The sequence below is a fragment of the Lathyrus oleraceus genome, chromosome 7 (genome assembly GCF_024323335.1).
Source record: "Lathyrus oleraceus cultivar Zhongwan6 chromosome 7, CAAS_Psat_ZW6_1.0, whole genome shotgun sequence".
NCBI classification, from domain to species: Eukaryota; Viridiplantae; Streptophyta; class Magnoliopsida; order Fabales; family Fabaceae; genus Lathyrus; species Lathyrus oleraceus.
The window spans coordinates 316,333,957-316,348,774 of record NC_066585.1 but is presented as its reverse complement, the minus strand read 5'-3'; the positions used below and the strand labels follow the sequence as shown (position 1 = coordinate 316,348,774).

Genomic DNA, 14,818 nt, shown 5'->3' with positions numbered 1-14,818 from the left:
AGATAACCCAAAATCTAAAGAAATGTGGCATCACTTTATCAGGTGAAAAATTGTGCACCAAGAGATGCAAATCTAAGGAAAGGATTCTAGATTTATTTTGTGAATGTTCACTCTTTAGCCTTGTCAATTTATTTTAGTTTGGTTGGGATATCGAAGTGTTTTGCCAAATAAATTGAGTAATCGTGCATATCACTTCAACAGGTTGTGTTTTAAAGATAAAAAAAATAGAATTAATTTAACTCAATCTGGATGGAGTATAATATATATAAGATAGAGAAGTAAATCATATTTTGGCTAAAATTGTTTAACTTTGATATTTTATTGGATAACACAAATTGTTTATGATATTAATCATTGGTGGAATCATTACGTTTGTTCGGATGTTTAACGTTACAAAAACTTATAATACTAATTTTAAAATATTTTTAAGAATTTACTATAACTCTAAATTTATTTTAAAAATTCCATTAACTCATAAGCTATTAGTTTTTCAAAACCTATTAGTGTCTTAATTTATCTCTTAAAGCAGTATTTTAATTTAAGACATAGAGGGATCCAAATTTATATAAGTGAAGGTAAGGGTGAGGTGAGTTTATGTGAGGTCTCTTAAGCCAAATGTAATGTGTTGATACAAACGCTATCGATTTCAATTTTAAATTCTCAAAAAAGGTAATAATATATTTCCCCGCTGTTTGATAGTGATATTCATAGAGCAAACTTGTACACCAATCACTTTTTAACTTCAACCACATTATGATCATTTATATTATTATCCCAAAAATGAAATATTGTACTAAACATTCCAAAACATAAATATCATTTTTAAAATAGTTGATATTGATATTCAGTAATTGTATTTTTATCCTCCATACTTTGATTAAAATTAATTTTTAATATATTATTTCTAATATTCAGATTTTGATCCTTTATTTTAAAACTTGTGATTTTTTAGGTTATTATTCAATATTCATATCATTTTAATTCTATATTAATTTAATTTAAATTGTCAAACCCAAAAATTAATTATAGAAAACAAAGCATGGAAGATATATAAGGCCATATGTGATGAGAATTCTGACGAGATGAGTTCTTATAAAAATGACCAAAAAGTAAATACATACCTTGTTTATGCTGATGGAGATAATTTTTCATTCATGGTTGAGTTTGGAATTTTTTTTTTTTTGAAATAATCAACTCTTTCAAATCATATATCAAAGTAATCATGTTTTTGATTTATTTATCAAATTAACTATGTTTCATATAAAATGTGAGAGTTTGCATCATTGAAATTTTTGCGTATGCATGTAAAATGTAAGAGCATGCGCTAATTGTAAAAGCACGCGTCATTGTAATTGGTACATGCATGTAAAATATAAGAGCATGCAACACTGCAAGATAAAGGAGTACAACTTGATCAATGCAGGAAGGGGTGTTCGCGGTGCGGTTTGGGCGGTTTTTGCGATAAAAATCACCCAAACCGCAAGAGAAAAAAGCATGCGGTTCGGTTTGGTTCGGTTGACTTTTAGAAATAAAACCAAACCAAACCAAATCAATGCGGTTTGGGTTGGTTCGGTTTTTTATAATATTTTTATTGAGCCATATATACTCTTATAAATAACGACCTAACTTTGTGTTTAGTCATTTATACATTACTAAATAACATCAAAATTCGTCATATTTAGACAAAACCGTTTCATTCAATATACAAAAAACCAGATTAGACAAAAGTGGAATAAAAGACAAATAAAAATAGTAGCATAAAATAATATCAAAGATATTATAATAAAACATAAAAAAAAACATATGAGATGAGAGATTAGAGAAGATGAAAAAAAAGAACATAAGAGATGCGAGATTGAGAAGAAAAGTGCAATAAAAACGTAATTGGAAGAGAAAATAGTAATATAAAAGATAAAAAAGAAAGAACATAATAGAGGACTTATTAGAGTAGAATATGAGAGACCTACATGGAAAAGAAGATGAGAAGAATGTGTGATACTACTATGAGAGATTTAAGAAGGTTGAAATTAAAACCCTAAGTGTGAATTGTAAGGTTAAGGCATACTAGGTTTGAGGTTTGGGTTAGATGTGGGATAAGTGAACTTTGGGTTGTAACATAATGCGGTTTGGTTTGGTTTAGTTCGGTTTGCAAAATACAAACCGAAAACCAAACCAAACCGTGCGGTTTTATTAAAAAATGACCCAAACGAATCCGAACCAAATGCGGTTTTTTGCGGTTCCTGTTTGATTTGGTTTGATTTGTGGTTTTCTCTTGGGTTGGTTTGGTTTTGAATACCCCTAAATACAGGCATACACCACTTCTAGTGGCGTCTAAGTGTTGGTGCACAAGGTAATAAAGATGAACAGTGAACAAGAGAGAGAAGAGAGAATAATAACAAACTTCCACTACTCTTGAAATGGTTACAAAATTGTTCACACACTGCAAAAGGAATAAAGGTATTAATGCTCACACTACTCATTTACTTAAATACAAGTGGGACTTTAGGAAATACTAAAATACCCTTTAACAAACTTTGTCAACAAGTTTCTACAAAATATGAACTAGTTCTAACACCACCCATTGATTCATATTCAGCTTAACCAAAACTAACAACACCAATTTCATCCCTCAAGCGGAGAAATTGATCAGTCTTGATCACCTTCGTCAGAATATCTGCCAGCTACTTCTGGATGCTACAGTGCACAACTTCTAGCACTCCATTATGAACATGATTTCTCAAAAATTGATACTTACTCTCAATATGCTTGCTTCTTCCATGCAGCATTGGGTTCTTGGCAAGATTGATTGCAGACTTGTTATCAATCATCAGCTTCATAGGCTTATTTACCTTGATCTTTAGATCCTGCAGTAAATTCAAAATTCACACAGTTTGACATGCAGTCACAACACCTGTAATATATTCTACTTCACAGGTTGACAAAGCAATAACTAGTTTCATCTTGGAACACCAAGAAATATGACTTCCCAGAAACTTAAACAAATATCCAGAAGTACTTCTTTTGTCAACTCTATCTCAACACCAATCATAATCTGAGTAACTCGAAAACTCTAAGCCAATTTCAGCACCAAAAGGGAACAAAACTTCATACTTCAGAGTTTCCTTTATATACCTCAGAATTCTGACAACAACTTGGTAATGAGACCACTTCAGTTTACTCATAAAACTACACACCATTCCAACTACATAACAAATATCAGGTATGGTATTACACAAATATCTCAGAGACCCTACCAACTGCTTGAACGTTGTCGTATCTACATCATCACCATCAGAATCAAAATCCAATTTCTGATTTGTATCAGCAGGTGTGACAACAACTTTACAACTCAGCAGCTCAAACATCTTCAGAAGCTCAAGTTCGTGTTTTAGCTGATGTAAAATTATGCCTTTCTCAGAATACATAATCTCCATCCCTAGGAAATAGACCATATTTTCTATATCAATCATCTCAAACTCATTCATCAGCTCCTTCTTGAACTTAGCTACCTCATGTTCACAACTTCCTGTTAGCAATATGTCATCAACATGCAGACACACCATAATCATATTGCCTTCAGAAGAATGTTGAACATAGACACCATACTCCATATCACATTTTTGAAATCCCTACTTCTTGAAAAATGAATGAATTTTTAGATTCCAAGCTCTAGGGGCTTGCTTCAGTCCATACAAGGATTTATGTAATATGTACACCATCCCTCCCTGATTCTTTTTCTCAATCCAGGAGGTTGTGACACATAAACCTCTTTCTCTAATGGACCATTCAGAAATGCAGATTTCACATCTAAATGCATCATAGGCCAATTCATGTTAGCAGTTATCGCAATCACCTACCTGATTGTTTCATGTCTTGCTATAGGCACAAACACTTCAAAGTAATCTAACCCTGCAGAGAACCTCTTACAACTAACCTTGCTTTGTGTTTGCCAATTGATCCATCTGACTTTAGCTTCACCTTATAAACCTATCTCATGCTGATGACTTTCTTGTTCTTTGGAAGTTCTGTCAGCTTCCAAGTTTTGTTTCTTTTTATGGCATCAAGTACTTCTTTCATGGCCTTCATCCATACTTTATGCTTGAGAGCTTCTTCCGTACTCATAACTTCAAAATCTACTAACATGGCACCCTGAATAATTTCCCCTTCAGAAACTACCTCAGTATCTTGCAGCATGGCAAACTCTGTAAACCTTCTCGGAATGTTTCTGATTCTTTGTGGCCTTTGAACTTGTTCAAAGCCTTCTTATTATGGAACAATATCAGATGCTAGAACTCCAAAAGTACCAACTTCAGAAGCATGACCACCTTTAGAATCTGGAATATTCCTAGAATCTGGATCAGAATCAGGTTTTTCCTCAGAATCAATCTCGCCTTCTGATTTTGACTCACTCTCAAAATCATTTTCAGGCTCTGACTCATCTTCAGAATCAGTATCTTCAGAAGTTAACTCTACACCGGAGTTGGATTCAGACTTTCTCCAATCACATACTTCTGACCATTTCGTAATAACATATCTTATGACTTCAACCTTATTAGTGACTGAAAAATAAAGCTTATAAGCGCATGTATTGTGATACCCCACCAGTAACAACACCTTGCTTCTATCATCCAACTTCTTTCTAGTAGCATCTAAAACATGTTTATAAAGGACAGAACCAAATACTTTGAAATGACTCACACTTTGCTTATCTCCATTCCACCTCTCAAAAGGAACAATTTCCTTCACCTTCTTGGTTGGAAACCTGTTGAGCACATATGTTGTAGTGGCAACAACTTCTCCCCACAAAGTGTTAGGAAACTTCTTCTCCTTTAGCATGCTCCTTATATATCAAGCAAAGTTCAGTTTCTCCTTTCAACAAGACCATTATGGTGATGAGTGTATGAAGTAGTCACTCCATGCCCAGTTCCATTCTCCTCACAAAACTTCTTGAACTCTGTAGAGTTATACTCACCTCCACCATCAATTCTGAGAATCTTCAGAGTCTGACCACTCTGTTTCTCAGCCTTGACTCTGAATTTCTTAAATTCAGCAAACACCTCGTGTTTGAACTTTATAAGGGATACCCTTGTCATATTTGTGAACTCATTCACAAATGACACAAAGTATTTATTCCATCCTAGTGAAGGTTCTAGATATGGTCCACATACATCAGAATGCACTACTCCCAAAGCATACTTTGCTCTTTTTGCTACTTCTGATGCAAAGGGCAGTCTTGGTTACTTCCCTTTCATGCACACATTGGATGACTTTTTTGGTTTCTTAATTGCAGGAATTCCACGTACAGGATTCTTTGAATTCAGATGCCCCAAGCTTCTGGAGTTCAAATGACCAAATCGTTTGTGCCACAACTCACTTTCCTTCACAACACTTGTTGTTCTAAGGCATTCAGAGTCTACAGTTTTAACATTCACCTTGAATGTTCTAATCCTTCTCTATTCTGGCTCCATAGTCAGCTTCTAATTACAATCATACAACTTCAAAAGACTGTCCTTCATGGTAACTGAGAATCCATTCTCAATTAATTGACCTACACTCATCAGATTGCTCTTCATGCTAAGAACATGCTAGACGTTCTGAATTAACGCATATTTGCCATTATTCAGAATCACTCTAACATTTCTCATTCCTTCGGCATCCAGATACTTATCATCATCACATCTGATCTTGGTCCTCTTCCCAGAGTCAAAATCAACCAGCCATTTCTTATTTCCAGTAAGATGGTTTGAATAACCAGTGTCCATATACCATCAGTCTTCTAGAGACACACCATCAGAATCAGAAGCCATTAATAGCACATGTTCATCATCAGAACTTCTAACTATATTTGCTTCTTCTGATTTCCTCTCCTTGTTTGACCAATAATCTACAGCGAAGTGACCAAACTTCTTACAACTATAACATTGAACTTTTCTCTTGTCATACTTCTCCTTTCCCTCCTGACTTCCAGAAGTTGAGGTTTATGACTTATGAGACCTACCATGTCTTTTCTTAGCTTCTGACCAAGACTGCTTCTGGTCTTTCTTGACAAAAGAAGCTTTCAGAGCCTGCTCTACCTCTTTATCAGAGGTTCTTTCAGTCAGACGCAACTCTTGCGCCTCTAGACTGCTTTGCAGCTCTTCTATTCTCATGGTGCTCAGATCCTTAGAATGTTCAATAGCTACAACGATGTAATCAAACTGAGGAGTAAGAGATCTAAGTACCTTATCAATGATACTTTCCTCAGAGAGAGTTTATCCACATGACTTCATCTCATTTGTGATCAGAATCACTCTGGAGATGTAGTCAGGTACTTTCTCATTGTTCTTCATGCTGAGATTCTCATACTACTTACATAGAGACTGAAGCTTTACCTTCTTCACTGAAGCATCATGTCGTAGCATCGCACCGGTGTGTCACACGCAGCCTTCACCGTCGTTGAATCAACAATTTTCTCAAGCATGTTCATATCCACACACAGATGGATGTAGAATAACGCCTTCTGATCCTTCTTCCTCAGATCATGCTGAGCATTTCTCTGTGCATCTGTTGCATTTTATGGAAGTACAACCTGAACGTAACCATCATTGATAAAATCAAGAACATCTTGAGCTCCAAACAACACACGCATCTGAATCATCCAACGATTCCAGTTCTTGCCATCGAACACTGGAAGCTTGGTACGAAGATTATTGTTTCCGTTCATTTTCAATCTTGTGCAATACACTCAGATCTCGACTAAACGCAGTGTTTTCCAATCCCGCAGAATCAAGATATGTGATTTTGTTACAATTCTGAACAGAAATTCAACATGAATTCTCGAAACAAAAATCAATCACACAACGCCTCACCGTTTCACTCGTGTTTTTCGTGGTGTTTCCATGCGGATCTGAACCGGAGCTCTAGATATCAATTGTTGGTGGACAAGGTGATAAAGATGAACAATGAACAAGAGAGAGAAGAGAGAATAATGACAAACTTCCATTGCTCTTAAAATGATTATAAAATTGTTGCACAGATAAAATGCACACACACACTACAAAAGGAATAAAGATACTAATGCTCACACCACTCACTTGTTTAAATACAAGTGGGACTTTAGAAAATACTAAAATACATTTTAACACTAATGCGTCATAACAAGTGGCGGTTTGACTAATTTATTTTTGAAAAATATTATATTGATAAGTACTTTAAAATTATGGCTATTTTCGTATTATTCTTGAAAAAAATGATTATTTAAAAAAAAATCTTAAGTTTGAGTATGAAAATATTCTTTACTAAAATAAAATCTTAGATTGTGTCTTTTAATAATAAAGAGAATTACAGTTGTACTAATAAAACTTAACATGAAAAAAAAGAAGGGTAGGGAAACGCGCGCGCACGATAGGCCTTGGTCAAAAGAGAAACACATGGTATTTAAAAAAAGTCATAACATTGGAGCGTCCAGATTAGATCGGAGTCCATGGATCCAAGGGCTGGGAACTCAGCCACGTGGGGACGGTGGTGGAAAGCACCGTCTTCTCCGGTGAGCTTCACAGTTCCGGCCAAATTTGCAGGTTTTGAAAACTTAACCAATGCACGATCCTCATATCATTGGAAAGTCGGGGTGATGTACATCACCCCTGTGCCATTGGTTTCTACTCAAGATCACCATATGAAGAGAAATCTGAGGTAGAAATTTATGGTGTTCAAACTGAACTTGATCAATTCATGAAATTAAATGCACAGATCAATTGCCTCTCACATGAGGACTTCAGAGGAACCAACAAACACAAGAAATGAGCAAGATCCAAGGAGTTTCAAATCAAAAAAGTTTGAACAACAACCTTTGAAGTGCAACTTTCAATGGCAAGATCTCCTCCAATTCTTGGATGCAGTGTGTTCTTGAGATGGCAAAAAGGCTAGGCTAAGGAATTGAAGCTCAATGGTCAACCAGTGTAGTTGAAAATTGAACTTGAAAATTGAAAGAGAAAAGAAAAATTCCTTTGAGTGAAGGGTAGGGATTCAGTTCTGCAGTAATTTAGGCGCCTTAAGGTTGGATATGAATGAAGCCAGGCATGTGTATTTATAGCAAGAGGTGATGCAAGCAATGAAAAATTCATGTGTGCATGAGCTTGGGTCTTCCATGCATGGGCCTGTACAGGCGCATGGGAGGCCCAAACTTGATTGCAAATGCAAGATGAAGTGTAATTGAAGTGTTTTGGACGTGTAGATTTCATAGCATTGGCTTGTGCACAAAGTTTCAACATGTTTTCCATAAATGAACATAAATCTTCACCTCTTCGAAAATTGCCTTTGCCCAATTGAAACATAGGCATGTGGGTAATGGTTGGAAAGGTCTTGACATGAGGAACAAATGTTATGTTGAACAAAAATCCATTTGGTATTGGGAAACTATTGAAAACTGATCATGAAGTTCAAGGTGCAAAACATGTGTATGAGAATTTTGCCAAAATGGACCAACTTCAAGCCCTTCTGTTTCAGTGATGCAAGCCTCAAATGACAAAACCTTCAACATCAAAGTTGTATATCTTTTCAATAAAATCAATTTGGACTTAAATTTTGTATCATTTGGATTTTTGATGAGAAAGTTATGGGCACTTGAAGTTGGACTTTTTCACATTTCAATGGCTTTGGTCCAAAGTGACCTATAATGTTTTGCATTATCACATGCATTTCTTTTAGGATTATAAAATTTTGTCCAACATAAAAAATGAATTATGCATCTTAAAATTTCCAATGCATTTGATCCCACCTCAAAATTATTAAAAATTATGGAGTTAGGTCCTTGGGAAGTTGACCCAAAATTAGGGTTTCAGTTAAAATGACCTATAATGTTTTGAAATGGATGATGAGATTCCAAGATTCAAATGGATTTTTTATGAACATAAAAGTTGTTCATATGGTGCTTAAGAACATAGTTTATCTTGGGGTCATCTCCATTTGACAAACACATCAAAAGTTAGGTCTCAGTGGATTTCAAAATAGTCAGATGAATTGACTGATCAACTTCTCAAGTCCAAACTTCAAATCTTGATGAATTGATGATTGAGGACACTAACATAAGCTTATATATGCATAAAATGATAAATGAAAGAACTTCCCTTGATTTTATTTGATCATGGGTTGAGGTTGCTTCATGAGCAAGGCATAGTCAATGCACAGATGAACTAGGGTTTCCTTGGGAAACAATCCTCAAGCCCTTTGGTTTATCTTGATCAAATTGGTAAATTGAGATACTTGGTAGGAATATATGATGATTGAGAGCTTTGTGAACCATTGTAATGCTTGCTTTCAACTTCATCTGGCCACATCAATGAGTATAAGGGCCTCCTAGGAGCCTTGGATCACATGATTGCTCAAGCTACAAAACAAAAGATGTTAGTGACATACTTTTGTGCTTTTGGTTAGTAAGCAAAATAAGAAAAGTAATAATATACAATTCAAGCATGCTTGGTGGTCTCAAACCAACTCACACAAGTCCCAACCCAAGGGTTAAGGAGCCAAGATGCTATGATCCTTGAGGCAAATGCAATGTGCAATGTTATGATGCCATGAGGCATCTTAGAGTCAAAATTAGGGTCTTACAGCTCCTACTAGATAAGATCTGAATTTGTCTATAGCAAACACTACGACTAGTAGTTCCTTTTCAGTTGTTGCATAGTTAAGTTGGGCGGCGTCTAGGGTTCTACTGGCATAATAAATCACATGTAATTTTTTTTATCTTTCCTTTGTCCTAGAACGGCTCCAACGGCATAATCACTAGCGTCGAACATTATCTTAAAAGGTTCTGACCAATCAGGGGGTTGCATAATGGGTGCTGAAATCAACGCTTGCTTTAAAAGATTAAATGCTTCATTACATTTTTCATCGAAAATGAATTCAACATCTTTCATTAAAAGGCCAGTTAAAGGTTTAGTTATTTTAGAGAAGTCTTTGATAAAATGCCGGTAGAATCCAGCATGTCCAAGGAAACTTCGGACTTCTCTAATAGTTTTGGGCGGTTTTAGATTCTCTATGACTTCTATCTTAGCTCTATCTACCTCAATGCCTTTTTCGGAAACCATATGTCCTAAAACAATCCCTTCGATGACCATGAAATGACACTTTTCCTAGTTTAGCACAAGGTTCACCTCCACGCATCTCTCCAGGATTTTCTCAAGGTTAGCAAGACAATTTTGGAAATCAAATCCGCAAACCGAGAAATCATCCATAAATACTTCCAGGATACTATCTAGGTAATCTGCAAAGATTGACATCATGCAGCGTTGGAAAGTAGCTGGGGCATTACAGAGTCCGAATGGCATTCGTTTGTAGGCAAAAGTTCCATAAGGGCATGTAAAGGTAGTTTTCTCTTGATCTTCGGGGTGGATAGGTATTTGGAAGAATCCAGAGTATCCATCTAGATAGCAAAAGTAAGAGTGTCTGGCTAAACGCTCCAACATCTGGTCTATAAATGGTAAAGGGAAATGATCCTTCGTAGTTGCTTTATTTAAATTTCTGTAGTGTATGCACATCCTCCATCATCCTTCTATCCGTTTTGCTACATGTTCACCTTTATCGTTTTGCACTACTGCAATGCCTCCCTTTTTAGGTACTACATGCACATGGCTCACCCACTTACTATCCGAGATCTGATAGATTATACCTGCCTCAAGTAACTTAAGAACTTCTCTTTTAACAACATCACTCATTATAAGGTTTATTCTTCTCTGATGTTCTCTGGAGGGCTTTGAATCTTCTTCGAGCAAAATCCGATGCATGCATACGAATGGGCTTATACCTTTTAGATCAGAGATATTATATCCTAAGGCTGAGGGATATCTTCGTAAAACGTCTAAGAGTTGGTCTGTTTCTTCTTGGCTCAAGGTAGCACTGACTATAACTGGACGGTTCATCTCTTCATCGAGGAACTCATATCTCAGATTCTTAGGCAGTTCCTTAAGTTATAAGGTTGGTTTCTTAGGGCATGGCATATGATCTGGGGTAAGGGATAAACATTAGTAAAGGTTATCATCGATGTAGGGCTTCCTAAAGTTATCATCTTCCAGTGTGAGAGTTGATGGCAACTTAATTGTTTTTATGATTTCTTCTTGTTCTATTTCCCTAACGCATTCATCAATGATATCTATGGCATAACATGTGTCTCCCATCACAGGTGCCATAAGAAATTTTGAAAGTATAAATTCTATCTTCTCGTCACCTACCTCAAAGGTCAACTTTCCTTTCTTGACATCTATTATGGCTCATGCAGTTGATAAGAATGGTCTACCTAGAAGGATTGGTATATCATCATCCTCTTTAATGTCCATGACAACAAAATCAGTAGGGATAAATATTTGACCTATCCTAACAGGGACATCTTCAAATATGCCTATCGGATACTTAATAGATCTATCGGCTAATTGAAGTGGCATCTTAGTAGGCTGTAATTCTCCTAAGTTTAACCTCTCACAAACTGCTAAAGGCATTAACATCACACTAGCTCCTAAGTCTAGAAAAGCTTTTTCGATGACATAACTTCCCAAAAGACAACTAATGGAGAAATTTCCAGGATCTTTATCTTTTTTGGCTAACTTATTCTCGGAAATAGAATTGCATTCCAAGGGCTTCGGATCGTCGAGTCTATGTTTGTTGGTAAGGATGTCTTTGAGAAACTTTGCATAAGAAGGTATTTGGGTGATGGCTTATGTGAAAGGGATTTCTACGTGAAGTTTTTCCATAACCTTAATGAATTTCTGATACTGGTTATTGATCTGGGCCTGTTTAAGTCTTTACGGATATGGTATCGGTGGTTTGTATTGCGGGGGTGGTACATAAGTTTTGTCTTTAGGTTCTTCTCCTTTTTCTTGACCTTCCTGTTTTTCAGATTCCTCTGGTTCCTTCACTTCGTTCGTGGGTTCAGTATATTCCTTAGAAGTTTTGGGTTCACTCAATCTTGGGTTAAATGGATCATCATAAGCGGTCCCACTTCGTAGGGTAATGGAATTGGCTTGTCCTCTCGGATTCTGTTGAGGTTGTCCAGGGAATTGTCCTCCAGGTGTAGTCTGGGGGGCTTGGTTTAAGGCTACCTGAGAGATCTGGGTTTCAAGCATCTTATCGTGAGTAGTTATTTGGTCAACCTTGGTTCCTAACTGGGTAATCAGTTCGTTAACGTGAATGTTCTGGTTCATGAACTCTTTGTTTTGTTGGGTTTGAGCAGTGATAAAATTTTCCATAATTTTCTCAAGGCTCGGCTTTGGTGGAACAAGTTGCATAGGTTAATTTGGTCTTGGGGCTTGGTAACCTGGTTGTCTCGAAGGTGCAGTATTTTGGATAGGGTTATTGTTCTTATAGAAGAAGTTCGGGTGATTCCTCCATCCAGGGTTGTAGGTATTCGAATATGGGTTCCCTTGGGCGTAGTTCACTTGCTCAGAGTTGGTTTTGTTTAAGAGACTGCATTCCGCAGATTGGTGTCCTTTGGTTCCACATATTTCACAATCCGACGAAACTGCAGTTGCAGTATTCGGTTTTATGCACATATGCTCAACCTTGAGGGCTAACGTGTCCATTTTAGCTTGCATCATGTCTATAGAGCTTAACTCATGTACTCCTCCTTGGGCTTCCTTCTTCTCAACTGTCACTCGTTCAACTCCCCATGATTGATGGTTTTGAGCCATATCTTCGATAACGACACTAGCTTCAGGGTAAGGTTTGTTCATCAGTGCGCCACCTGCGGCAACGTCGATGGTCATCTTAGTGTTATAGTGAAGTCCATTATAGAAGGTCTGAATGATTAACCAATTTTCTAAACCATGATGTGGGCATGCTCTTAACAGCTCTTTATATCTCTCCCAAGCTTCGAACAACGATTCTCCTTGATTCTGGGTAAATCTGGTTATTTGGTTTCGAAGAACGACGGTCTTACTTGGGGGAAAGTATCTAGCAAGGAATACTTTTATAAGGTTTTCCCAAGTTGTTATGGAATTGGGTGGAAGGGAATCTAACCACGACAGGGCTTTATCTCTGAGGGAGAAAGGGAATAATCTTAAACGGATTGCCTCAGGAGAAGCTCCATTGGTTTTAAAAGTGTCTGCTAATTGGAGAAAGATTTTTAAATGTTGGTTTGGGTTCTCAGTAGCAAGACCTGCGAATTATCTTTGTTGCACTAGTTGCAACAGGGAGGGTTTAAGTTCGAAATTATTAGCTGGGATGGTTGGGTTTACTATACTAGAACTAGGTTCTTCGTTGGATGGTTGGGCGAAATCCTTAAGAGGTCTTTGGTTTTGATCTTCGACCATAGCTCTCCTAATTCTATGGAAAAATAAACGTGCGCGAGCGTAACGTTCAGGTTCCGCCAGAGGATCTACTAAGCTTCCGGTGCTACGAGTCCTTCGCATTGACCGGCAGGTAACAACCTAAGTCTAAACGATATAACAATATGGTACGAAATTTGACGAAATTGATCCCCGACAACGGCGCCAAAAACTTGATGCGTGTTTTTCCCAAGTATATGAACGCGTCAGAGTAATATAAAAGATTGTCGAATCTACAGAGACCAAATGTCAATCTATCGTTATCTATTGTTACGGTGTTTATCTAAGGTAATCGAAACAGGGTTTTTAAGAGTGCAAAATGAAAAATAAAGTATTAAATTAAATTCAATTAAAAAAGACAGGTTCGAATGTAATTCACATAATAAATTAATAATGCAAGTACTTGCTAATAGAATTACTTATGGGCAGTGTTTCCTACTTTGAAAAGAACCAATTTAACGGGAACTGTTGCTTTCGCGTATTCAGAACCGAGTTGTACCCCCTAATCAAACCCTCTTATTGTCACTTATAAAAAGGCGCGCATTGCGTTAGAGTAGTAAACCTATTTTTAAGAAATATAATACCTTGACTAAGTTGAAAATTACTTTGACCTGGATTTCTTAACCAAAAGAGGTTCTCACGAACCAAACTCTAAACTTATAAACGCGTCCGAAAATAGTTTTAAAATCACTTTTCTTTTTAAGTTAAAAACTCATAATGAACTAAACAAAGCGCTTTCGCTGTATTTGAAATAGTTAAAAACAACTAAGTTTAAACAGACGTCGAACGACTTTCGATCTTACCGAATGGAAATTAAGTACGGGAAAACTTAAGTTGAAAGTAAAAATAGCCCTTAAGTGTTTCTACGAACAATTGTACGGATTACCGGTTCAATTACGATCCTTACATTCTAACCTTTATAGGTTTAGCCAGACATGGTAAAGTAAAAATGCATTTTAATTTTTATCATTAAAACGGATAAATAGAAGACTTTAAAAAAAGGGTAATAAGTGCGAGTGCTGGAAAGTAGATAAAAGTAGTGCGAGTGCGGAAAATAAATAAAAGTAGTGCGGTGTAGGTAAGTAAATAAAAGTAGTGCGGTGCAAGAAATAAAGGAAAGTAGTGCAGTGCGAGAAATAAACAAAGTAAAGCCAGTGCGGGAAAGTAAACAAAGTAAAGGCAGTGCGGGAAAGTAAACAAAGTAAAGGCAGTGTGGGAAAGTAAATAAAATAAAGGCAGTGCGGGAAAATAAAGCAGACAAAGGTAAAGCAATAAAACCTGCTCCAATCGGAGGGTCGAATAAAGCGCGTAACAGAAATGAAAATGGCGGCAGGATTAAACTTCCTTCCAAAGTGCTCCAAACTCGATTACAGACTCGATTACATAGTGTGGCAACACTCCGATGTGAAGCGATGACCATTTTTACACAATACTGATATATGCCTAGTTGTAACTAAGTTTGGATAAAGAAACAAATGAAATCAAGGCTCTATTTATAGGCAAGGAAAATAATGGAAATGACA

At 36.6% G+C, this 14,818-nt stretch overlaps 1 non-coding gene across 1 annotated transcript; it reads left to right on the top strand.

Moving 5' to 3' along the window:
- Positions 1–12,789: 12,789 nt before the first annotated feature.
- On the top strand, positions 12,790–12,896 carry LOC127109988 (small nucleolar RNA R71). The gene has a single exon (XR_007797228.1). It is a non-coding gene; the product is annotated as a small nucleolar RNA R71 (small nucleolar RNA).
- The last annotated feature ends 1,922 nt before the right edge of the window (positions 12,897–14,818 follow it).